Source organism: Bos indicus x Bos taurus, chromosome 3 (assembly GCF_003369695.1).
Source record: "Bos indicus x Bos taurus breed Angus x Brahman F1 hybrid chromosome 3, Bos_hybrid_MaternalHap_v2.0, whole genome shotgun sequence".
Classification (NCBI taxonomy): Eukaryota; Metazoa; Chordata; class Mammalia; order Artiodactyla; family Bovidae; genus Bos; species Bos indicus x Bos taurus.
In genome coordinates, this window is record NC_040078.1 from 54,449,579 (window position 1) to 54,470,121 (window position 20,543).

The 20,543-nt window shown below is 41.0% G+C and overlaps 1 pseudogene; it reads left to right on the forward strand.

Moving 5' to 3' along the window:
* The first annotated feature begins 440 nt into the window (after positions 1-440).
* LOC113890324 overlaps positions 441-20,543 on the forward strand; it is a 39,934-nt pseudogene continuing 19,831 nt past the window's right edge.

A 20,543-nucleotide genomic window follows, 5' to 3' on the forward strand; every position in this document is an offset into this window, starting at 1 on the left:
TTGGAGAATGTCACTGATGACTCCCTTGTTGAAGATTTTCCCCTTGGGGTCTGTAATGACCTCCAAACATATTACATGAGAGCTCTTCTTTCTGGCCAGCTGACTCGATATGAGTAGCATCCCTTTATTAATTCTCACATAACACAGAAGTAAAAGATCATTTTATTCTCCCAACTCTGCTCCCAACCCACTATAGATTTAAAAAAAAAAAAAAAAGGTAAATTTTAGAGAGGCATTATGTTTAAAAAAATTCATGCTTTTTCTGACAAAAGGATTTTTAGATAACTTACAATTCTTGGCAATTTGCAGCTTACATAAAGCACTGATACATTATGATACATTATAACACATTGTCTAACTTGTTCGCTGTTGAAACTGTACGTTAATGAAAAAAAGTTTTAAAAATTTCAGAGAGTCCATATGTTATCAACTGTGCAGTAATGAATCAGGTAGGAATTATCATTTTTCCTACAACATTGATAAGAAAATGGTGGCTTACGGAGTTAAGTTCATTTTCAGGGTCTCAAAAGAAAATAAGTGACATGAGCCCTCAGGTTTGAACTCTAGCAGCCCAACTCCAAAATCTGTACTTGGACTTCGCTGGGCAGCTCTGAGCTCCTCCAGCCTGACTCTCCCCCCATCACCGTCCTGCCTCTCAGCTGTTCCCACTGGATCTCCCCAGCCTGCTCATCTTCCTCTTGGGCTGTGTCCTCCCACTTGCTTGTAATTAGAGAGGGAAATGTTACTGTTTCAGGCTAAAGCCTCCACTTTCATTCAGAAATGACCCTCCCTGTCTTCAGAGACACTCACTTGTAAAGGAATATTTATCTAGAATTCGCTATGCACCAGCATAGTTTTAAGAGTATCGTATAGAGAATGAACTTAAGGATGCCAGCAGGGAAGGATATGAGGGAGAGATGGTTAGGGAGTTTGGGATGGACGTATACACCCTGCTGTATTTAAAATGGATAACCAACAAGGACCTACTGTACAGCACACAGAACTGTGCTCAGTGTTATGCGGCAGCCTGGACGGGAGGGGAGTTTGGGGGAGAATGGATACATGTATATGTATGGCGGAGTCCCTTTGCTGTCCACCTAACACTATCACAACATTGTTAACAGCTTAAAAAAAAAAGTATTGTAAACATCAGTTCTGGGTGTTCATTGGAAGGACTCATGCTAAAGCTGAAACTCTAGCACTTTGGCCACCTCATGTGAAGAGTTGACTCACTGGAAAAGACTCTGGTTCTGGGAGGGATTGGGGGCAGGAGGAGAAGGGGATGACAGAGGATGAGATGGCTAGATGGCATCACCGACTTGATGGACATGAGTTTGAGTAAACTCCAGGAGTTGGTGATGGACAGGGAGGCCTGGCGTGCTATTTCATGGGGTCACAAAGAGTCGGACATGACTGAGTGACTGAACTGAACTGGAGCATCATGAGATATTTAACCTGTCTAATGACCTTAATGACCAGTGCATTTTCTTGACAAAACTCTATTAGACTTTGCCCTGCTTCATTTCGTATTCCAAGGCCAAATTTACCTGTTACTCCAAGTGTTTCTTGACTTCTACTTTTGCATTCCAGTCCCCTATAATGAAAAGGACATCTTTTTGGGGTGTTAGTTCTAAAACGTCTTGTAGGTCTTCATAAAACCATTCAACTTCAGCTTCTTCAGCGTTACTGGTTGGGGCATAGACTTGGATTACTGTGATATTGAATGGTTTGCCTTGGAGACAAACAGAGATCATTCTGTCGTTTTTGAGATTGCATCCAAGTACTGCATTTCAGATTCTTTTGTTGACCATGATGGCTACTCCATTTCTTCTGAGGGATTCCTGCCTGCAGTAATAGATATAATAGTAGATATAATGGTCATCTGAGTTATATTCACCCATTCCAGTCCATTTTAGTTTGCTGATTCCTAGAATGTCGACATTCACTCTTGCCATCTCTTGTTTGACCACTTCCAATTTGCCTTGATTCATGGACCTGACATTCCAGGTTCCTATACAATATTGCTCTTTACAGCATTGGACCTTTCTTCTATCACCAGTTATATCCACAGCTGGGTATTGCTTTTGCTTTGGCTCTATCCCTTCATTCTTTCTGGAGTTATTTCTCCACTGATCTCCAGTAGCATATTGGGCACCTGCTGACCTGGAGAGTTCCTCTTTCAGTATTCTATCATTTTGCCTTTTCATACTGTTCATGGGGTTCTCAAAGCAAGAATACTGAAGTGGTTTGCCTAACAGAAGCAAAAGATATTAAGAAGAGGTGGCAAGAATACACAGAAGAACTGTACAAAAAAGATCTTCACAACCCAGATAATCACGGTGGTGTGATCACTCACCTAGAGCCAGACATCCTGGAATGTGAAGTCAAGTGGGCCTTAGAAAGCATCACTACGAACAAAGCTAGTGGAAGTGATGGAATTCCAGTTGAGCTATTTCAAATCCTGAAAGATGATGCTGTGAAAGTGCTGCACTCAATATGCCAGCAAATTTGGAAAACTCAGCAGTGGCCACAGGACTGGAAAAGGTCAGTTTTCATTCCAATCCCAAAGAAAGGCAATACCAAAGAATGCTCAAACTACCGCACAATTGCACTCATCTCACATGCTAGTAAAGTAATGCTCAAAATTCTCCAAGCCAGGCTTCAGCAATACATGAACTGTGAACTTCCTGATGTTCAAGCTGGTTTTAGAAAAGGCAGAGGAACCAGAGATCAAATTGCCAACATCTGCTGGATCATGGAAAAAGCAAGAGAGTTCCAGAAAAATATCTATTTCTGTTTTATTGACTATGCCAAAGCCTTTGACTGTGTGGATCACAGTAAACTGTGGAAAATTCTGAAAGAGATGGGAATGCCAGACCACCTGACCTGTCTCTTGAGAAATCTGTATGCAGGTCAGGAAGCAATAGTTAGAACTGGACATGGAACAACAGACTGGTTCACATAGGAAAAGGAGTATGTCAAGGCTGTATATTGTCACCCTGCTTATTTAACTTATATGTGGAGTACATCATGAGAAATGCTGGACTGGAAGAAACACAAGCTGGAATCAAGATTGCTTGGAGAAAGATCAATAACCTGAGATATGCAGATGACACCACCCTTATGGCAGAAAGTGAAGAGGAACTAAAAAGCCTCTTGATGAAAGTGAAAGAGGAGAGTGAAAAAGTTGGCTTAAAGCTCAACATTCAGAAAACAAAGATCATGGCATCCACTCCCATCACTTCATGGGGAATAGATGGGGAAACAGTGTCAAACTTTATTTTTCTGGGCTCCAAAATCACTGCAGATGGTGACTGCAGCCATGAAATTAAAAGACGCTTACTCCTTGGAATGAAAGTTATGAACAACCTAGATAGCATATTCAAAAGCAGAGACATTACTTTGCCAACAAAGGTTCGTCTAGTCAAGGCTATGGCTTTTCCAGTGATCATGTATGGATGTGAGAGTTGGACTGTGAAGAAGGCTGAGTGCCGAAGAATTGATGCTTTTGACTGTGGTGTTGGAGAAGACTCTTGAGAGTCCCTTGGACTGCAAGGAGATCCAACCAGTCCATTCTGAAGGAGATCAGCCCTGGGATTTCTTTGGAAGGAATGATGCTAAAGGTGAAACTCCAGTACTTTGGCCACCTCATGCGAAGAGTTGGCTCATTGGAAAAGACTCTGATGTTGAGAGGGATTGGGGGCAGGAGGAAAAGGGGACTGAGAGAGTCATTTCCTAAGCAGGTTGATAGGAAATCTAGGGGTCCCCAAGGAGAGAGGGGTCTGGAATTCTCAAGGAGGAAGAAAGGACAAACTTTTCACAGTCTTTGTAGACCAGGACCTGGGGACTGGAGTCGATGAAAATGAGAGGGTAACAGGCAGGAAGGCCAGGGGTCTCCAAATGGAGGAAATAGCCTGCAAGTATCAGACATTTTTCTCTCTCTTAAGCGGCAGGAGGAAACAAACTAGCAATATTTTCTCCTTCTCTATACAAATTTAAAGGGAGGTTTCTCTTAAAATACTGTGTTGCCATAAGGACACCTGGTTTCGCCTGAAGTTAGCTATTCTCGAGCCTAGAGATAACCAATGCCTTTTTCTTATGGAAATGTTTGTCTTAAGCTATGCTAATGTACTATGCCTTTACCCCAAACTCTGTCTCCAAGTCGGTTCCGCCTCTTGGCCCAGAACCTACTTGACAAACCAGTATGTTATACTCAGATATTGTTCCCCTAATCTATGTAAATGAAACCATTTGTATGGTGGTCTGCCCTTCTTCAAGATTCAAGTTAATCATTTTATGGCCCAGGATAAACCATTTGGTGCCAAGATTATCCCAAAATGCATCTTATGGGTGAGGGGCCTGGTGCCATTCTGAATTTTAAGACATTCCTTTCTTTCATTAACAGACTGCTAGTGACTATATAACATCCAGCTGAAGACTAGCAGGGGGGTACTCTTCTGCCCCCTTCTGATGCCTATGTCAGAAGCTTTCTCTATCTCCTTTATACTTTAATAAAACTTTATTACACAAAAGCTCTGAGTGATCAAGCCTCGTCTCTGGCCCCGGATTGAATTCTTCTCCTCCGGGGGCCAAGAATCCCGGTGTATTTGCGTGATTCAACAACAACCTTTCAGGACGACAGAGGATGAGATGGCTGGATGGCATCACTGACTCAATGGACGTGAGTCTGAGTGAACTCCGGGAGTTAGTGATGGACAGGGAGGCCTGGCGTGCTGCAGTTCATGGGGTTGCAGAGAGTCGGACACGACTGAGCAACTGAACTGAACTCAACTGAATGACCTTGATGACAGATGGAGTTTACCCTTTGTGTCACCATTTTACAGAAGAGAAACCTGAAGTCCACAGAAATTAATCTTCCCAGTCATCACACAGTTACTTAAGTATGATAACATGTGGTGGTCTTATCTTTAGTATTGTCTTTCAGAAAACAAAATTATGATTAAAGGTCTCTGACTGCTGTCTGTCTTTTGAGATCATGAAACACCCAATCACGTTGATGAAAAAATTCATAGGAGAGCTTGGCCCAGATGGGAGACTCTGACATATCTAGGTAGACCTTAGAATACACGTTGCTTGCCTCTCTTCCCTCTCAGTTCAAATAATTTTTTTAAATGTCTTATAATTTCAGATGATAAAATAATTTTTACATGTATAACTTTGTTAGGTACTTTACACTGCTCTGGTCCTGTTATGTTTGAAAGAGAATGGCTATCTTTATCTCAATTTCTTTCTCTCACAGTCACTTCTCCTCCAGCCTGTTCCTGCTCCCACCGGTTCCCTGCATCTGTTCTCACTGAGAATACTGCTCACATTCATTTTTGCTACGTCCACAAGTTCTTCCCAGATTAAACACTATGTAAATTCAACCCCCAATATACTAAACACCATTCCCTGCTCACTTCTTTCTTAGCATTTATCATTATCTAATAAACATATGTGTATTTAGTTTTTTCACATCCTATATTATCTGTCTCTTCCACTAGAAGAGAGCTTCACAAGGCAGAGATTTGTCTCCATTTTGTTCACTGTTTGCTTCTGAGTGCCTAGGACAGTCTCCAGCACAAGGTAGGTTCTCAATAAATATTTGTGCAATTACTGAGTGACCAAATCGTTCGGGAACTCCAGAGATGGTGTCTGGTAACTCCTCATCCCCTTCATGTCCCATCTGCCCCTAATATCCCTCAAATGCTTGTGTTCTCAAGGCTCCATCATCAGTGCTTTGTGTTCTCATTCTATTCACTGCATGCCTCCCATGGACAGGTTGCTTTAGGGTTCATTAAGGATCCATGAGGTAATGTGTATAATTTACCTGTACAGGCCTTAGCACACTAGGCTGAATACTTACCTTTCAGAAACATATAAACAATAGAGAATTGATGTACAGTTTCTACAAGCAGAAGGCTGATGTGCACCATGAGAGATGACTTCCGGATCTTGTGTTTTACTGAGTTGTTCCTCTGGGTTACAGCTTCCAGTGGCATCTGGATCCATTGTAATGGACCCCTTCTGTCTGGTGGAAAACCAGAAATGTCCGTTGTCAGTAAATCCCAGAGCACTGAAGATTCTTGAGCAGATATCTCAGCCTGCGGTGGTAGTGGCCATTGCAGGGCTCTATCGGACCACAAAGTCCTACCTGATGAACCGCCTGGCAGGACAGAACCACAGTGAGTGTTGTTCAGGACATTTGCTTGGAAGCAGTGATAATGCAGGCTGCTGATCCACCTCCTCTAGGGTCATGTTAAGGAAGAGTCTAACCCCCACACTGAAGAAAACTTCTAATTCTCACCACCAAATTTATAACTCCAAAGCCATCTCTCCACAATGTTCACTCTCTGTGCAGTAATCTAGAGTTCCTAATCTCATCAAAACATCTACCTCTTTAATCTTGACCCCATCTGCTACAATCTCCTCTGGGGCTCATCTTGAATGATTACTGCCTTTGTTTTTCCTTCATCACTTTTGCCCTAAACCACAGGGTCATTTCCAGGTCACACAAATGTTGTTTAACATGCCCTGCTTCCTCTTTTTAGAAAGAAATAACATATAATGGAAAAGAATCTTAAAAACAATTATTTGTCTATATATTAGATATTGTTATGCACATTCTCTCCCTCTCTCTCCCCGAATCACTTCCTGTACACCTGACACAAACACAACATTGTGAATCAATGATTCAATGAAAACTATATAAATAAATGATATAAAGTATTTTAAATGCACTTTTTAAAGAGGAATGGAAGGAAGAACAGATAGCAAAATTCCTGCATCTTATATCTCAATGGGACAGCCATCCTTTTTTTTAACTTTGATAAATCATGCCCCTAATCTATCTCTAGTGTTTTCTTGTATGTAGAATTAGAACACATACGTATACAAGTGTATATGTTCTCTTGCTCATGCTCAGTGGAGCAGATGTGTCTGACTGTTTGTGATGCTTTGGACTGTAGACTGCCAGGTTCCTCTGTCCATGTGATATTTCTGGCAAGAATACTGGAATGGGTTGCCATTTCCTCCTCCAGGGGATCTTCCTAACATAGGGACTGAATTCGAGTCTCCTGTAATTCATGCACTGCATGCAGATTTTTTACCACTGAACCACTGGGGAGGCCCATATATGTATATACATAGACATAATAAAGCTGATGTATGTAAAGTGATTAGCTGTTTAATCACTGCCTATTTCAAGAAATAAAACATCACCAACATATAAAACCCCAAATCACACTGTCTCACACTCTTGTTAGAACTCATTAGTGTTTTGATTTTCATGGTGCACTTTTCCACCATTCCTATTTAGACATAGTTTTTCAATCTTTGTATAGAATTATAAAAAGGGGCTTAAACTTAGTATAGGGCATTACATTGTGATATTCATTGGTATCTAGCTTCATATTCTACAGAAGTTTATAGGGCTCATCCAGTTTGACAAATGTAGCTGTAAATTATTTTTATTCCTTTTCAATATGCTACAGATTATGGACAGCACAGTTTATCCACTTGTTGATGAAAATTGGTGTTATTTGTAGTTTTTATCTTTTATGAACAGTGCTGCCATGAATTATGAACATTCTTATATCTATATCTTTGTGTACATGTACACTACCTACCCTTGTGGCATATGCCCAGGAATGGGCTTGCTGGGTCTAGGAATACATATGTTTTAAACCCCTCTAGATGATATAATACAATGTTTTAAGCTTATATTCATTCTATGTGCTTATTAGCATAAGCTGAGAATTCTCCATAGCTTCACAAAAATTAGGGAAAAGCACTAATCTTTTTTGCTCATCTAGTGTTTGTATAGTTGCATGTTATTTGCTTCATTGCAAATAAATTTGAGTACCTTATCATATATTTATTTACTATTTGCATTTGCTAATTCAATAAGTTGATATTTTCCTAGCAGGATACTTCTCTTCTTCTTACTGATTTTTAGGACAATCTGCTTATATCTCCTTCAGCATTTCTGTCTAAGAAAGCCACTCACCATTTCTTTCCTAACGTCTTCCTCTGTGGCTTAGTGGCTCATCACAATTAGGGGCTAGAACCTCAGTCCAGTTCTGAAGATCCATAGGATTATATCACTGTCTCTCCAAGGACTCTTGCTCTATTGCTGTGCCTGTAAGTCTCTCCCACTCTCTTTATTCTGCTTTTCTCTTCTCTCATTTTTGCTTTGCAATCTTCCATTGGCACCACACAAAACATTTAATATCTGTTTTCCTTTTATAAGAACTCTTGACCACCAATCAAGGGAGAACACTTTCCTTTGTCAAGCTTAGTTAATTAGTAGGTCAGTTTAGAAGGGATTAAAGGTTTGAGAAGCATCCAAGGAGTGGTGGCTGTGTGGGCACAGGGGGGCCGAGAGGAGTTATTCCACATTCAAGGTCAGGAGGGGCGGAGGTAAGGAGATACCCCTCATCCAAGGTAAGGAGAAGCGGCTGCGCTTTGCTGGAACTGCCGTGAAGAGATACCCTATGCCCAAGGTAAGAGAAACCCAAGTAAGAAGGTAGGTGTTGGAAGAGGGCATCAGAGGGCAGACACATTGAAACCATAATCACAGAAAACTAGTCAATCTAATCACATGGACTACAGCCTTGTCTAACTCAATGAAACCAAGCCATGCCCTGGAGAGGTCTGACAGAATGTGGTCCATTGGAGAAGGGAATGGCAAACCACTTCAGTATTCTTGCCTTGAGAACCCCATCAACAGTATGAAAAGGCAAAATGATAGAATAGTGAAAGAGGAACTCCACAGGGCGGTAGGTGCCCAATATACTACTGGAGATCAGTGGAGAAATAACCCCAGAAAGAATGAAGGGATGGAACCAAAGCAAAAACAATACCCAGTTGTGGATGTTACTGGTGATAGAAGCTAGGTCCAATGCTGTAAAGAGCAATATTGTATAGGAACCTGGAATGTTAGGTCCATGAATCAAGGCAAATTGGAAGTGGTCAAACAAGAGATGGCAAGAGTGAATGTCAACATTATAGGAATCAGCAAACTAAAATGGACTGGAATGGGTGAATTTAACTCAGATGACCATTATATCTACTATTGTAGGCAAGAATGCTTTAGAAGAAATGGAGTAGCCATCATGGTCACCAAAAGAGTCCGAAATGCAGTACTTGGATGCAATCTCAAAAACGACAGAATGATCTCTGTTTGTTTCCAAGGCAAACCATTCAATATCATGTAATCCAAGCCTATGCCCCAATCAGTAATGCTGAAGAAGCTGAAGTTGAACGGTTCTATGAAGACCTACAAGGCCTTTTAGAACTAATACCCAAAAAAAGATGTTCTTTTCATTACAGGGGACTGGAATGCAAAAGAGGAAGTCAAGAAACACCTGGAGTAACAGGCAAATTTGGCCCTGGAATACAGAATTAAGCAGGGCAAAGGCTAATAGAGTTTTGCCAAGAGTATGCACTGGTCATAGCAAACACCCTCTTCCAACAACACAAGAGAAGACTCTACACATGGACATCACCAGATGGTCAAAACCGAAATCAGATGGATTATATTCTTTGCAGCCAAAGATGGAGAAGCTCTATACAGTCAGCAAAAACAGGAACGGGAGCTGTCTGTGGCTCCGATCATGAACTCCTTATTGCCAAATTCAGACTTAAATTGAAGAAAGTAGGGAAAACCACTAGACCTTTCAGGTGTGACCTAAATCAAATCCCTTATGATTATACAGTGGAAGTGAGAAATAGATTTAAGGGACTAGATCTGATAGACAGAGTGCCTGATGAACTATGGGTGGAGGTTCATGACATTATACAGGAGACAGGGATCAAGACCATCCGCATGGAAAAGAAATGCAAAAGAGCAAAATGGCTCTCTGAGGAGGCCTTACAAATAGCTGTGAAAAGATGAGAAGTGAAAAGCAAAGGAGAAAAGGAAAGATACAGGCATCTGAATAGAGAGTTCCAAAGAATACTAAGGAGAGATAAGAAAGCCTTCCTCAGTGATCAGTGCAAAGAAATAGAGGAAAACAACAGAATGGGAAAGACTAGAGATCTCTTCAAGAAAATTAGAGTTACCAAGGGAACATTTCATGCAAAGATGGGCTTGATAAAGGACAGAAATGGTATGGACCTAACAGAAGCAGAAGATATTAAGAAGAGGTGGCAAGAATACACAAAAGAACTATACAAAAAATAACCATGATGTTGTGGTCACTCACCTAGAGCCAGACGTCCTGGAATGCTAAATCAAGTGGGCCTTAGGAAGAATCACTATGAACAAAGCTAGTGGAGGTGATGGAATTCCAGTTGAGCTATTCCAAATCCTGAAAGATGATGCTGTGAAAGTGCTGCACTCAATATGCCATCAAATTTGGAAAACTCAGCAGTGTCCACAGGACTGGAAAAGGTCAGTTTTCATCCAAATCCCAAAGAAAGGCAATGCCAAAGAATGCTGTAAACTACCGCTCAATTGCACTCATCTCACACACTAGTAAAGTAGTGCTCAAAATTCTCCAAGCCATGCTTCAACAATACGTGAAACGTGAACTTTCAGATGTTCAAGTTGGATTTAGAAAAGGCAGAGGAACCAGAGATCAAATTGCCAACATTCATTGGATTATTGAAAAAGCAACAGGGTGCCAGAAAAACATCTATTTCTGCTTTATTGACTATGCCAAAGCCTTTGACTGTGTGGATCACAACAAACTGGAAAATTGTAAAAGAGATGGAAATACCAGACCACCTGTCCTGCCTCTTGAGAAATCTGTATGCAGGTCAGGAAGCAACAGTTAGAACTAGATATGGAACAACAGACTGGTTCCAGATTGGGAAAGGAGTACATCAAGGCTGTATATTGTCGCCCTACTTATTTAACTTATATATAGAGTACATCATGAGAAACACTGGGCTAGATGAAGCACAAGCTGGAATCAAGATTGCTGGGAGAAATATCAATAACCTCATATATGCAGATGACACCACCCTTATGGCAGAAAGCAAAGAACTAAAGAGTCCCTTGATGAAAGTGAAAGAGAAGAGTGAAAAAGTTGGCTTAAAACTCAACATTCAGAGAACTAAGATCATGGTATCTAGTTCCATCACTTCATGACAAATAGATGGGGAAACAGTGGAAACAGTGACAGACTTGATTTTTGGGGGCTCTGAAATCACTACAGATGGTGACTGCAGCCATGAAAATGAAAGGCGCTTACTGCTTGGGAGAAAAGTTATGACCAACCTAGACAGCATTTTAAAAAGCAGAGATATTACTTTGACAACAAAGGTCTGTCTAGTCAAAGCTATGGTTTTTCCAGTAGTCATGTATGGATGTGAGAGTTGGACTATAAAGAAAGCTGAGTGCAGAAAGACTGATGCTTTTGAACTGTGGTGTTGGAGAAGACTCTTGAGAGTCCCTTGGACTGCAAGGAGATCCAACCAGTCCATTCTAAAGGAAATCAGTCCTGAATATTCATTGGAAGGACTGATGCTGAAGCTGAAACTCCAGTAATTTGGCCACCTGATGCGAAGAATGGACTCATTTGAAAAGACCCCGATGCTGGGAAAGATTGAAGGCAGGAGAAGAAGGGGATGAGATGAGGATGGCATCACCGACTCAATGAACATGAGTTTGAGTAAACTACGGGAGTTCAGGTTGGACAGGAAGGCCTGGCCTGCTACAGTCGATAGGGTCGCAAAGAGTTGGACACGACCGAGCGACTGAACTGAACTGAACTGAACCCCAGTCATATCACAGGAAGAACAAAAACCAAACACTAAACTTGTGCCCATTTAGGGTTAGGTGGACAATCAGGACCAGGTCACTGCTCTCTCTGTCTCCTTGTGATGACTTCTTTATCTGCTCTTTATCTCAAATACCTGACAGTGGTGAACTCTAGTAACACTTTGTCTTTTCTCCTTGGTGAAACTGGGAGCTCAGGTTGCTCTGTATTAATCAGCAAGAAGTCAATGCCATCAAGATGTAGAGGGGTACAGATCATCTCAGATGTTATACCCATACTAAACAGAACACACAGGACATGGCAGCTGATTGGCCTGAGCATGCTGAACCATGCTCCCCTAGGTATTTGATCATATCCATTTCTATTCTCAGTTGAAGGGAGCATTGCCTATGGCAGACAGTCAAAATCTTGGAGTATGGATAAGATGCATTGCCTGCAGCTTCTTCAACATATACCTCACCTCCTCTCCACTGTGGGTTTAAACCTTTAGAAAGAAGGGCAAGCGATTCTCACAGGTCTTGTTGAATTTCCTGCTGTTACATGCCCACCTCAGTCAATGAACAAAGAATTCATCCTTTTTTGAAGAGAAGAAGAGAAATGAGGAAAATACAGAGAGGAAGGGGAGGAAAAATATCTGACAAAAGCTGATGTATAGTCCAGGTGTTGGAAGTACACAGATAATCCACTTAAAGGGTAACTGAAGACATTTAAAGGCGGGGGTGGGGGGGACAAGTTCAAGGGCACAGGCAGAGGGATTGAATGAAGGATATGGAGCAGTCAGAAGGTGGCAGGAACAATGACCAGGTAGCTTTTATAACTCGTGTAGAGTGAAAAGGCAAGCAATGTGTGAATTCCAGAATTATCAAAGATCAGAGAAAATGGATGGTGCTAAATGAAAGATGTGACCAAGGCAGAGGAAAGAGACACTGGGGCACCGTGGTTGATGAGGGTGGAAGCAAGGGGAATAGGAGCCTGACTTCTAGTCTCCTGCTGGTACTTCTCACTGGTAAATATCCATCAGAAAGGATGAAGGATATGGGGGATGTTCCGTGTCAGATAAATATAGAAAGTTTAATACAGTTTGCATTATTTCTAGAATGTGACACAGTTAGAGCCATTAATGGTAGGAGGTGAATAGGGGAAACAAAGTGTTGCTTGAGAAGGTTCTGAATATGTATAGAGGTTGAATTTTCTGTCCTTGTTAAAATGGAAGTATCTTCCTCCCAGGCAGGCATTCATCTGCACACAAGTTCACCCAAAGCAACCCATGGGCAGTCTGGTCTATTGCTCTTACTGTGTGTTGCATTCTAGTCTTTCTGTGCACGTTTCCCTCTGGGCTCCACAGTGAGGTGGGAAACCAGAGGCATCTGGATGTTGTGTGTGCACCATCCCTCCGAGGAGAACCACACCCTGGTCCTTCTGGACACTGAGGGTCTGGGCAATGTGGAGACGGTAAGGCAGGGAATCTTCTTTACTCTTGAGACTCCACTTACATTTCAATTTCCCACCTCAATTCAATTTTTAGGACATGTTCCTATAAACTGCAAATCCTATTATGAATGATGAGGCCAAATTCTCTTTCCTTGAATTAATTCTTTGATAAAATATATACCTCAGTGCCTGGAGCCGGTGAGGCATTCCACTCGTGACAAAGGTCATGAGGAAGGACGCTCGGCATACGCAAAGGCGGGATCGAGCCTCAGGAGTCCCCCCGAATATTCTCGAGCATCTACCCCCCAAAAACCAGAGTCTGCCTACTTTATTGCTTTGTGCTCTCACCTCTGACTTTACTGGGGGCTGTCCCCCACCACCATCTCGCTCTCTCTGTCAAAGAGTTAACTTACAGCTCCAATTAATAAAGTTCCTGGGCAATTAGGAGTGTTTAAATCCAAACCCCTCAGATGGCTCTCTAACTCACCTGACAAGTTTACCCGGACTCCTACAGCTATGCATATGATTGTTTACAGTCTTCCAGCCTCGAGAGGCACAGGAAGCTTAAGATATTCAAATAGCTTAGAACCTCTCAGAGAGTTAGAAACTGTCAGAATAAACTAGTAAAGGATTTCATTGATGAGCCAATGCTTGTTGCCAAGTTTCCACATCCCCTGAATTGTATCCTTGAATGTGTATTAATTAATACAGTTGGTATGTAGAAAAAATAAGTAGTGGCTTTGGTGTTAGTAACTTTAGACCCTTAAGGTAATAAATTCTTTCCTTTGTTGTAAACCCATTACACATCCGCCCTATAGGAATGCAATTTTATCTTCGGAAGATGGCGCCAAACCTTAAAATAATTACTCTTAGAGAAAATAAGTCTTTGTTGATAAGTCTTTGTCAAGAGTCATAAAATGTTAATAGGCCTTCTGGCCAGAAGATGATGTAAATCACCTACACTATTTGTATACGATAAATTTGCAGGAAAGAAACCCTGGTATTTGATAAGGATCAAAAACTGCTGACTTTGCATCCCCTATTATCCTCTATGTGTAACTTAGGGTATAAAAGCCCCTGTTAAAAATAAAGCTACGGGCCTTGTTCACCAATGCTTGGTCTCCCCATGTCATTCTTCCCCTTAACTTCCAGCTGAGTCTCCATCTGAAGCGTGGAACCCACCACGCTTACTAATTATGCCTGGGCTGTACTGTCCATGGAATTCTCCAGGCCAGAATACTGAAGTGGGTAGCCTTTCCCTCCTCCAGGGAATCTGGATCTTCCCAACCCAGAGATCCAACCCAGGTCTCCGGCATTTCAGGCAGATTCTTTACCAGCTGATCCACATGGGAAGCCCAAGAATACTGGAGTGGGTAGCCTATCCCTTCTCCAGAGTATCTTTCTGACCCAGAAATCAAACCGGGGTCTCTTGCATTGCAGGTGGATTCTTTAGCAACTGAGCTATCAGGGAAGTCCATACAAGTTAATAAATACTTATTGGGCATCTGAATCCTCGGGATGAAGTGTAACAGATATCTCAGTGAGTTAAAGACCCAGAGCTGAGTTGGGGAGAAAAATATTCAGTGTTATCAGTACAGGGAACCAAGAGGAAAAGAATGTGAGAATCTATCCCAGTTGTTCAGGTTCCTGAAAACTTCATTATGAAAGCTATAACCCATTCAATCAATGGGATCTAGTCGTTGAAGTGTGTGGAGTTGAGTTGATGTTGGTGTAGGTAAGAACCATTAACATAGGATTTCTCTGAATAATGTATTTTTCAAATCTCCAGAAAAGTTTCAGCTATCTCAGGAACATTTTAGGTTCTGAAGATGAATTCGTCACTGACTTATCTAGAAGCATGAGCTACTTTAACCAAGAACTTTGTAAATGGGATAATTTTAGAAACTTTGTCTTTACAATGTTAGTTGTAATCAAACTTTTCTACTTATTTATAGTGATCTGCATCTATATAAGAAACAATAGCATTGAATCTTTGGCCTTCATCATTGTAGATAAAAGCTGGTACATAAATTCAGAATTTATAAAAGTTGGTACATAAATTCTAAATTTAAAAATCCAGATTTAATGTATTCAATAATCACATTAGTGTCAACCCAAGTTGGTCTACTGATTCGTAATAGACCGTAATTTTCATGATCCTCTTCTTTTTATCTAACTGCATTTTTCAAAGAACCAAAGCATACTGAACTGCACACTGATAGCAGAACTACTTGCTGCTCATATTGGTATAAAGTATCTTGGTAATATATATGATGATTTAGCCACTAAGTCGTGTCCAACTCTTGCAACCCCATGGACTGTAGCCTTCCAGGCTCCTCTGTCCATGGGATTCTCCAGGCAAGAATACTGGAGTAGGGTGCCATGTCGTTCTCCAGGGAATCTTCCTGACCCAGGAAAAGAAACTGGGTCTCCTGCATTGCAGGCAGATTCTTTACAGACTGAGTTACGAGGGAAGCCCTGATACCGTGTGTGTGTGTGTGTGTGTGTGTGTGTGTGTGTGTGTTTGTATACACACACATTCTATTCTGAAGTCACTCCTACCTTGCCCTGAATTTTGTCTTCGGCCTCATCATCTACTACCACGTAGATAATCACTACTTCAGTCAAATAAAATAATCGTGTAATACCTTTACCTGAGCACACTTTCTGGCAATTATGACTGGCTTCTGTGGGTCCTTCCACCTGCGTGATTTCTATAACTCCACAAATCCATCTTCTGTCAATTCTTTAAATTCCAGCTATTTATTTCTTAATACCATCATATTACAGTCAGACATAAGCACTACTGCTCTGAATGCACAGAGTATTTTTTCTGGTTTGGGCATATGGGTTTTCCTGGTATCTCAGACAGTAAAGAATCTGCCTGCAATGCAGGAGACCCAGGTTCAATCCCTGGGTCCAGAAGATTCCCTGGAGAAGAGAATGGCTACCCACTCCAATATTCTTGCCTGGAGAATTCCATGGACAGAGAAGCCTCACAGGCTACAGTCCATGGGGTCACATAGAGTCAAACACGACTAAGCAACTAACATTTACTTACTTACCTTTGCCATTTATAACACTTGATTCCATGCTTGGCAGCTTATCATCTTGGATGTATGTAAACGTCTCCAATAAGATTATGTTTCCAGGTATACCTGCACCTCTTCAATGCCCTCTTTCTAAGGCAAGGAGTATAATATGAAATTTTATATCCAAGCAAGCAAATAAGTGTCTCCTGTTAGTTAGATGCACAGTTAGTAGTTGATTAATTTAACTGAATATCACTTGTGTTCTTAATATACACCATGATATATTAAGAAAACGTTGGAAAGGCAACCAACACCCACTCACTGTCCCACAACTTCTATGTTCCAGGCACTGTACTAAATATTTTAAGTACATATAGGGTATCATTCATTTCTGTTGGCAGCTAATCATACTCAAGTGCTTAGAGGGGTCAATATCTTCACCAGAAAGGTTTGCATTTAGCATTATCTGGAAAATTTGCTGTTTGTTTCACTATTGAGTTACAGTACAGCTGTTATAGTAAATGAACAACTGAATGAGAGCATAAGGAGTAGCATCCTCATGCTGTAACGTAGTTTCTAGGGGAACTCCAAGAATGACTCATGCATCTTTGCCCTGGCCATGCTCCTGAGCAGCAGCTTTGTTCAACAGGATGAACACCATCAACCACCAGGCCCTGGAACAGCTGCAGTATCCTTCCAGAACTGAACGAGTAGATTTCATTGACTTCATAAGAATAGCAACTGACAATGTTTCTTCTTTTCCATGACTCCATTCTGTTGGCAGATGAGATAGTAAAATGGGGCAAAAGGGAATATTCGTAAAGCTGGTTTTTGGGGTGAGATCTGGAAATTGTGTTGGAGAGTGCCATTTATTCCTAAGTTAAGATCCCAGATATGTGACTGAATTAACAGAACTGATCAGAACCAAATCACCTCCCAGCTCTGACAAAGTAGCAGACTCAACTGAATTTGAGAGTTTCTTTTCAGACTTAATCTGGAATGTGCGGGATTGCATGCTGGAGCTGGAGTTAGATGGGAATCCCATCACTGAAGATGAGTACCTGGAGAATGCCTTGAAGTTGATTCCAGGTATCAACTTGAAGGGGCAAGGTGGTAGAAAGATCAGTAGGAAGTGGGATCAAGAGCCATATATGACAAACTCTCAGCAAACATTATCTTCAATGGAGAAAAATTGAAAGCAATTCGCTTAAAGTCAGGAACAAGACAAGGGTGCCCATTCTCACCACTACTATTCCACATAGTTCTGGAAGTTTTGGCCACAGCAATCAGAGCAGAAAAAGAAATAAAAGGAATCCAGATTGGGAAAGAAGAAGTAAAAGTCTCACTGTTTGCAGATGACATGATTCTCTACATCAGTTCAGTTCAGTCACTCAGTCATGTCCAACTCTTTGCGACTCCATGAATTGCAGCATGCCAGGCCTCCCTGTGTATCACCAACTCCTGGAGTTCACTCAAACTCATGTCCATTGAATCGATGATGCTATCCAACCATCTCATCCTCTGTTATCCCCTTTTCCTCCTGCCTCCAATTCCCCTCAGCATCAGAGTCTTGTCCAATGAGTCAACACTTTGCATGAGGTGGCCAAAGTACTAAAGTTTCAGCTTTAGCATCATTCCTTCCAAAGAACACCCAGGACTGATATCCTTTAGAATGGACTGGTTGGATCTCCTTGCAGTCCAAGGGACTCTCAAGAGTCTTCTTCAACACCACAGTTCAAAAGCATCAATTCTTTGGTGCTCAGCTTTCTTCACAGTCCAACTCTCACATCCATACATGACTACTGGAAAAACCATAGCCTTGACTAGATGGACCTTTGTTGGCAAAGTAATGTCTCTGCTTTTGAATATGCTATCTAGGTTGGTCATAACTCTCCTTCCAAGGTGTAAGTGTCTTTTAATTTCATGGCTGCAATCACCATCTGCAGTGATTTTGGAGCCCCCCAAAATAAAGTCTGACACTATTTCCACTGTTTCCCCATCTATTTCCCATGAAGTGATGGGACCAGATTCCATGACCTTAGTCTTCTGAATGTGGAGCTTTAACCGACTTTTTCACTCTCCTCTTTCACTTTCATGAAGAGGCTTTTTAGTTCCTCTTCACTTTCTGCCATAAGGGTGGTGTCATCTGCATATCTGAAGTTATTAATATCTCTCCTGGCAGTTTTGATTCCGGCCTGTGCTTCTTCCAGTCCAGCGTTTCTCATGATGTACTCTGCATAGAAGTTAAATAAGCACAGTGACAATATACAGCCTTGACATACTCCTTTTCCTATGTGAACCAGTCTGTTGTTCCATGTCCAGTTCTAACTGTTGCTTCCTGACCTGCATATAGGTTTCTCAAGAGGCAGGTCAGGTGGTCTGGCATTCCCATCTCTTTCAGAATTTTCCACCGTTTATTGTGATCCACACAGTCAAAGGATTTGGCATAGTCAATAAAGCAGAAATAGATGTTTTTCTGGAATTCTCTTGCTTTTTGATCCTCTGCATAGAAAACCCTAAAGACTCCACCAGAAAATTACTAGAGCTAATCAGTGAATATAACAAAGTTGCAGGATATAAAATTAACACAGAGATATCCCTTGTATTCCTATACACTAACAATGAGAAAACAGAAAGAGAAATTAAGGAAATAATTCCATTCACCATTGCAACGAAAAGAATAAAATACTTAGGAATATATCTACTTAGAGAAACATGGACAGAGAAGCCTGGTAGGCTACAGTCCACGGGGTCGCAAAGAGTTGGACACAACTGGGCGACTTCACTATACTATACTATACTATACTATACTATAAAGAATCAAAATACCTATATATAGAAAATTCTTAAACACTGGTGAAAGAAATCAAAGAGGACACAAATAGATGGATAAATATACCGTGTTCATGGATTGGAAGAATCAGTATAGCAAAAATAGGTATACTACCCAAAGCAATCTATAGATTCAATCCAATCCCTATCAAGCTACCAATGGTATTTTTCACAGAGCTAGAACAAATAATTTCACAATTTGTATGGGAATTAAAAAAAAAAAAAAAAACTTGAATAGCCAAAGCAATCTTGAGAAAGAAGAATGGAACTGGAGGAATCAACCTGCCTGACTTCACACTCTACTACAAAGCCACAGTCATCAAGACAGTATGGTATTGGCACAAAGACAGAAATATAGATCAATGAAACAAAATAGAAAGCCCAGAGATAAATCCACACACCTATGGACACCTTATCTTTGACAAAGGAGGTAAGAATGTACAATGGAGTAAAGACAATCTCTTTAACAAGCGGTGCTGGGAAAACTGGTCAACCACTTGTAAAAGAATGAAACTAGAACACTTTCTAACACCATGCACAAAAATAAACTCAAAATGGATTAAAAATCTCAATGTAAGACCAGAAACTATAAAACTCCTAGAGGAGAACATAGGCAAAACACTCTCTGACATACATCACAGCAGGATTCTCTATGACCCACCTCCCAGAATACTGGAAATAAAAACAAAAATAAATAAATGGGACCTAATTAAAAGCTTCTGCACAACAAAGGAAACTATAAGCAAGGTGAAAAGACAGCCATCAGAATAGGAGAAAATAATAGCAAATGAAGCAACTGATAAAGAATTAATCTCAAAAACATACAAGCAACTCCTGCAGCTCAATTCCGGAAAAATAAACGATCCAATCAAAAAATGGGCCAAAGAACTAGACAGACATTTCTCCAAAGAAGACATACAGATGGCTAACAAACACATGAAATGATGTTCAACATCACTCATTGTCACAGAAATGCAAAGCAAAACCAGAACGAGGTACCATTTCATGCCAGTCAGAATGGATGCTATCCAAAAGTCTACAAGCAATAAATGCTGGAGAGGGTGTGGAGAAAAGGAAATTCTCTTACACTGTTGGGGAAATGCAAACTAATACAGCCACTATGGAGAACAGTGTGGAGATTCCTTAAAAAACTGGAAATAGAAGTGCCATATGACCCAGCAATCCCACTGCTGGGCATACACACTGAGGAAACCAGAATCGAAAGAGACACATGTACCCTAATGTTCATCACAGCACTGTTTATAATAGCCAGGACATGGAAGCAACCTAGATGTCCATCAGGAGATGAATGGATAAGAAAGCTGTCGTACATATACACAATGGAATATTACTCAGCCATTAAAAAGAATACATTTGAATCAGTTCTAATGAGGTAGATGAAACTGGAGCCTATTATATAGAGTGAAGTAAGCCAGAAAGAAAAACACCAACACAGTATACTAACGCATATATATGGAGTTTAGAAAGAAGGTACGATAACCCTGTATACAAGACAGCA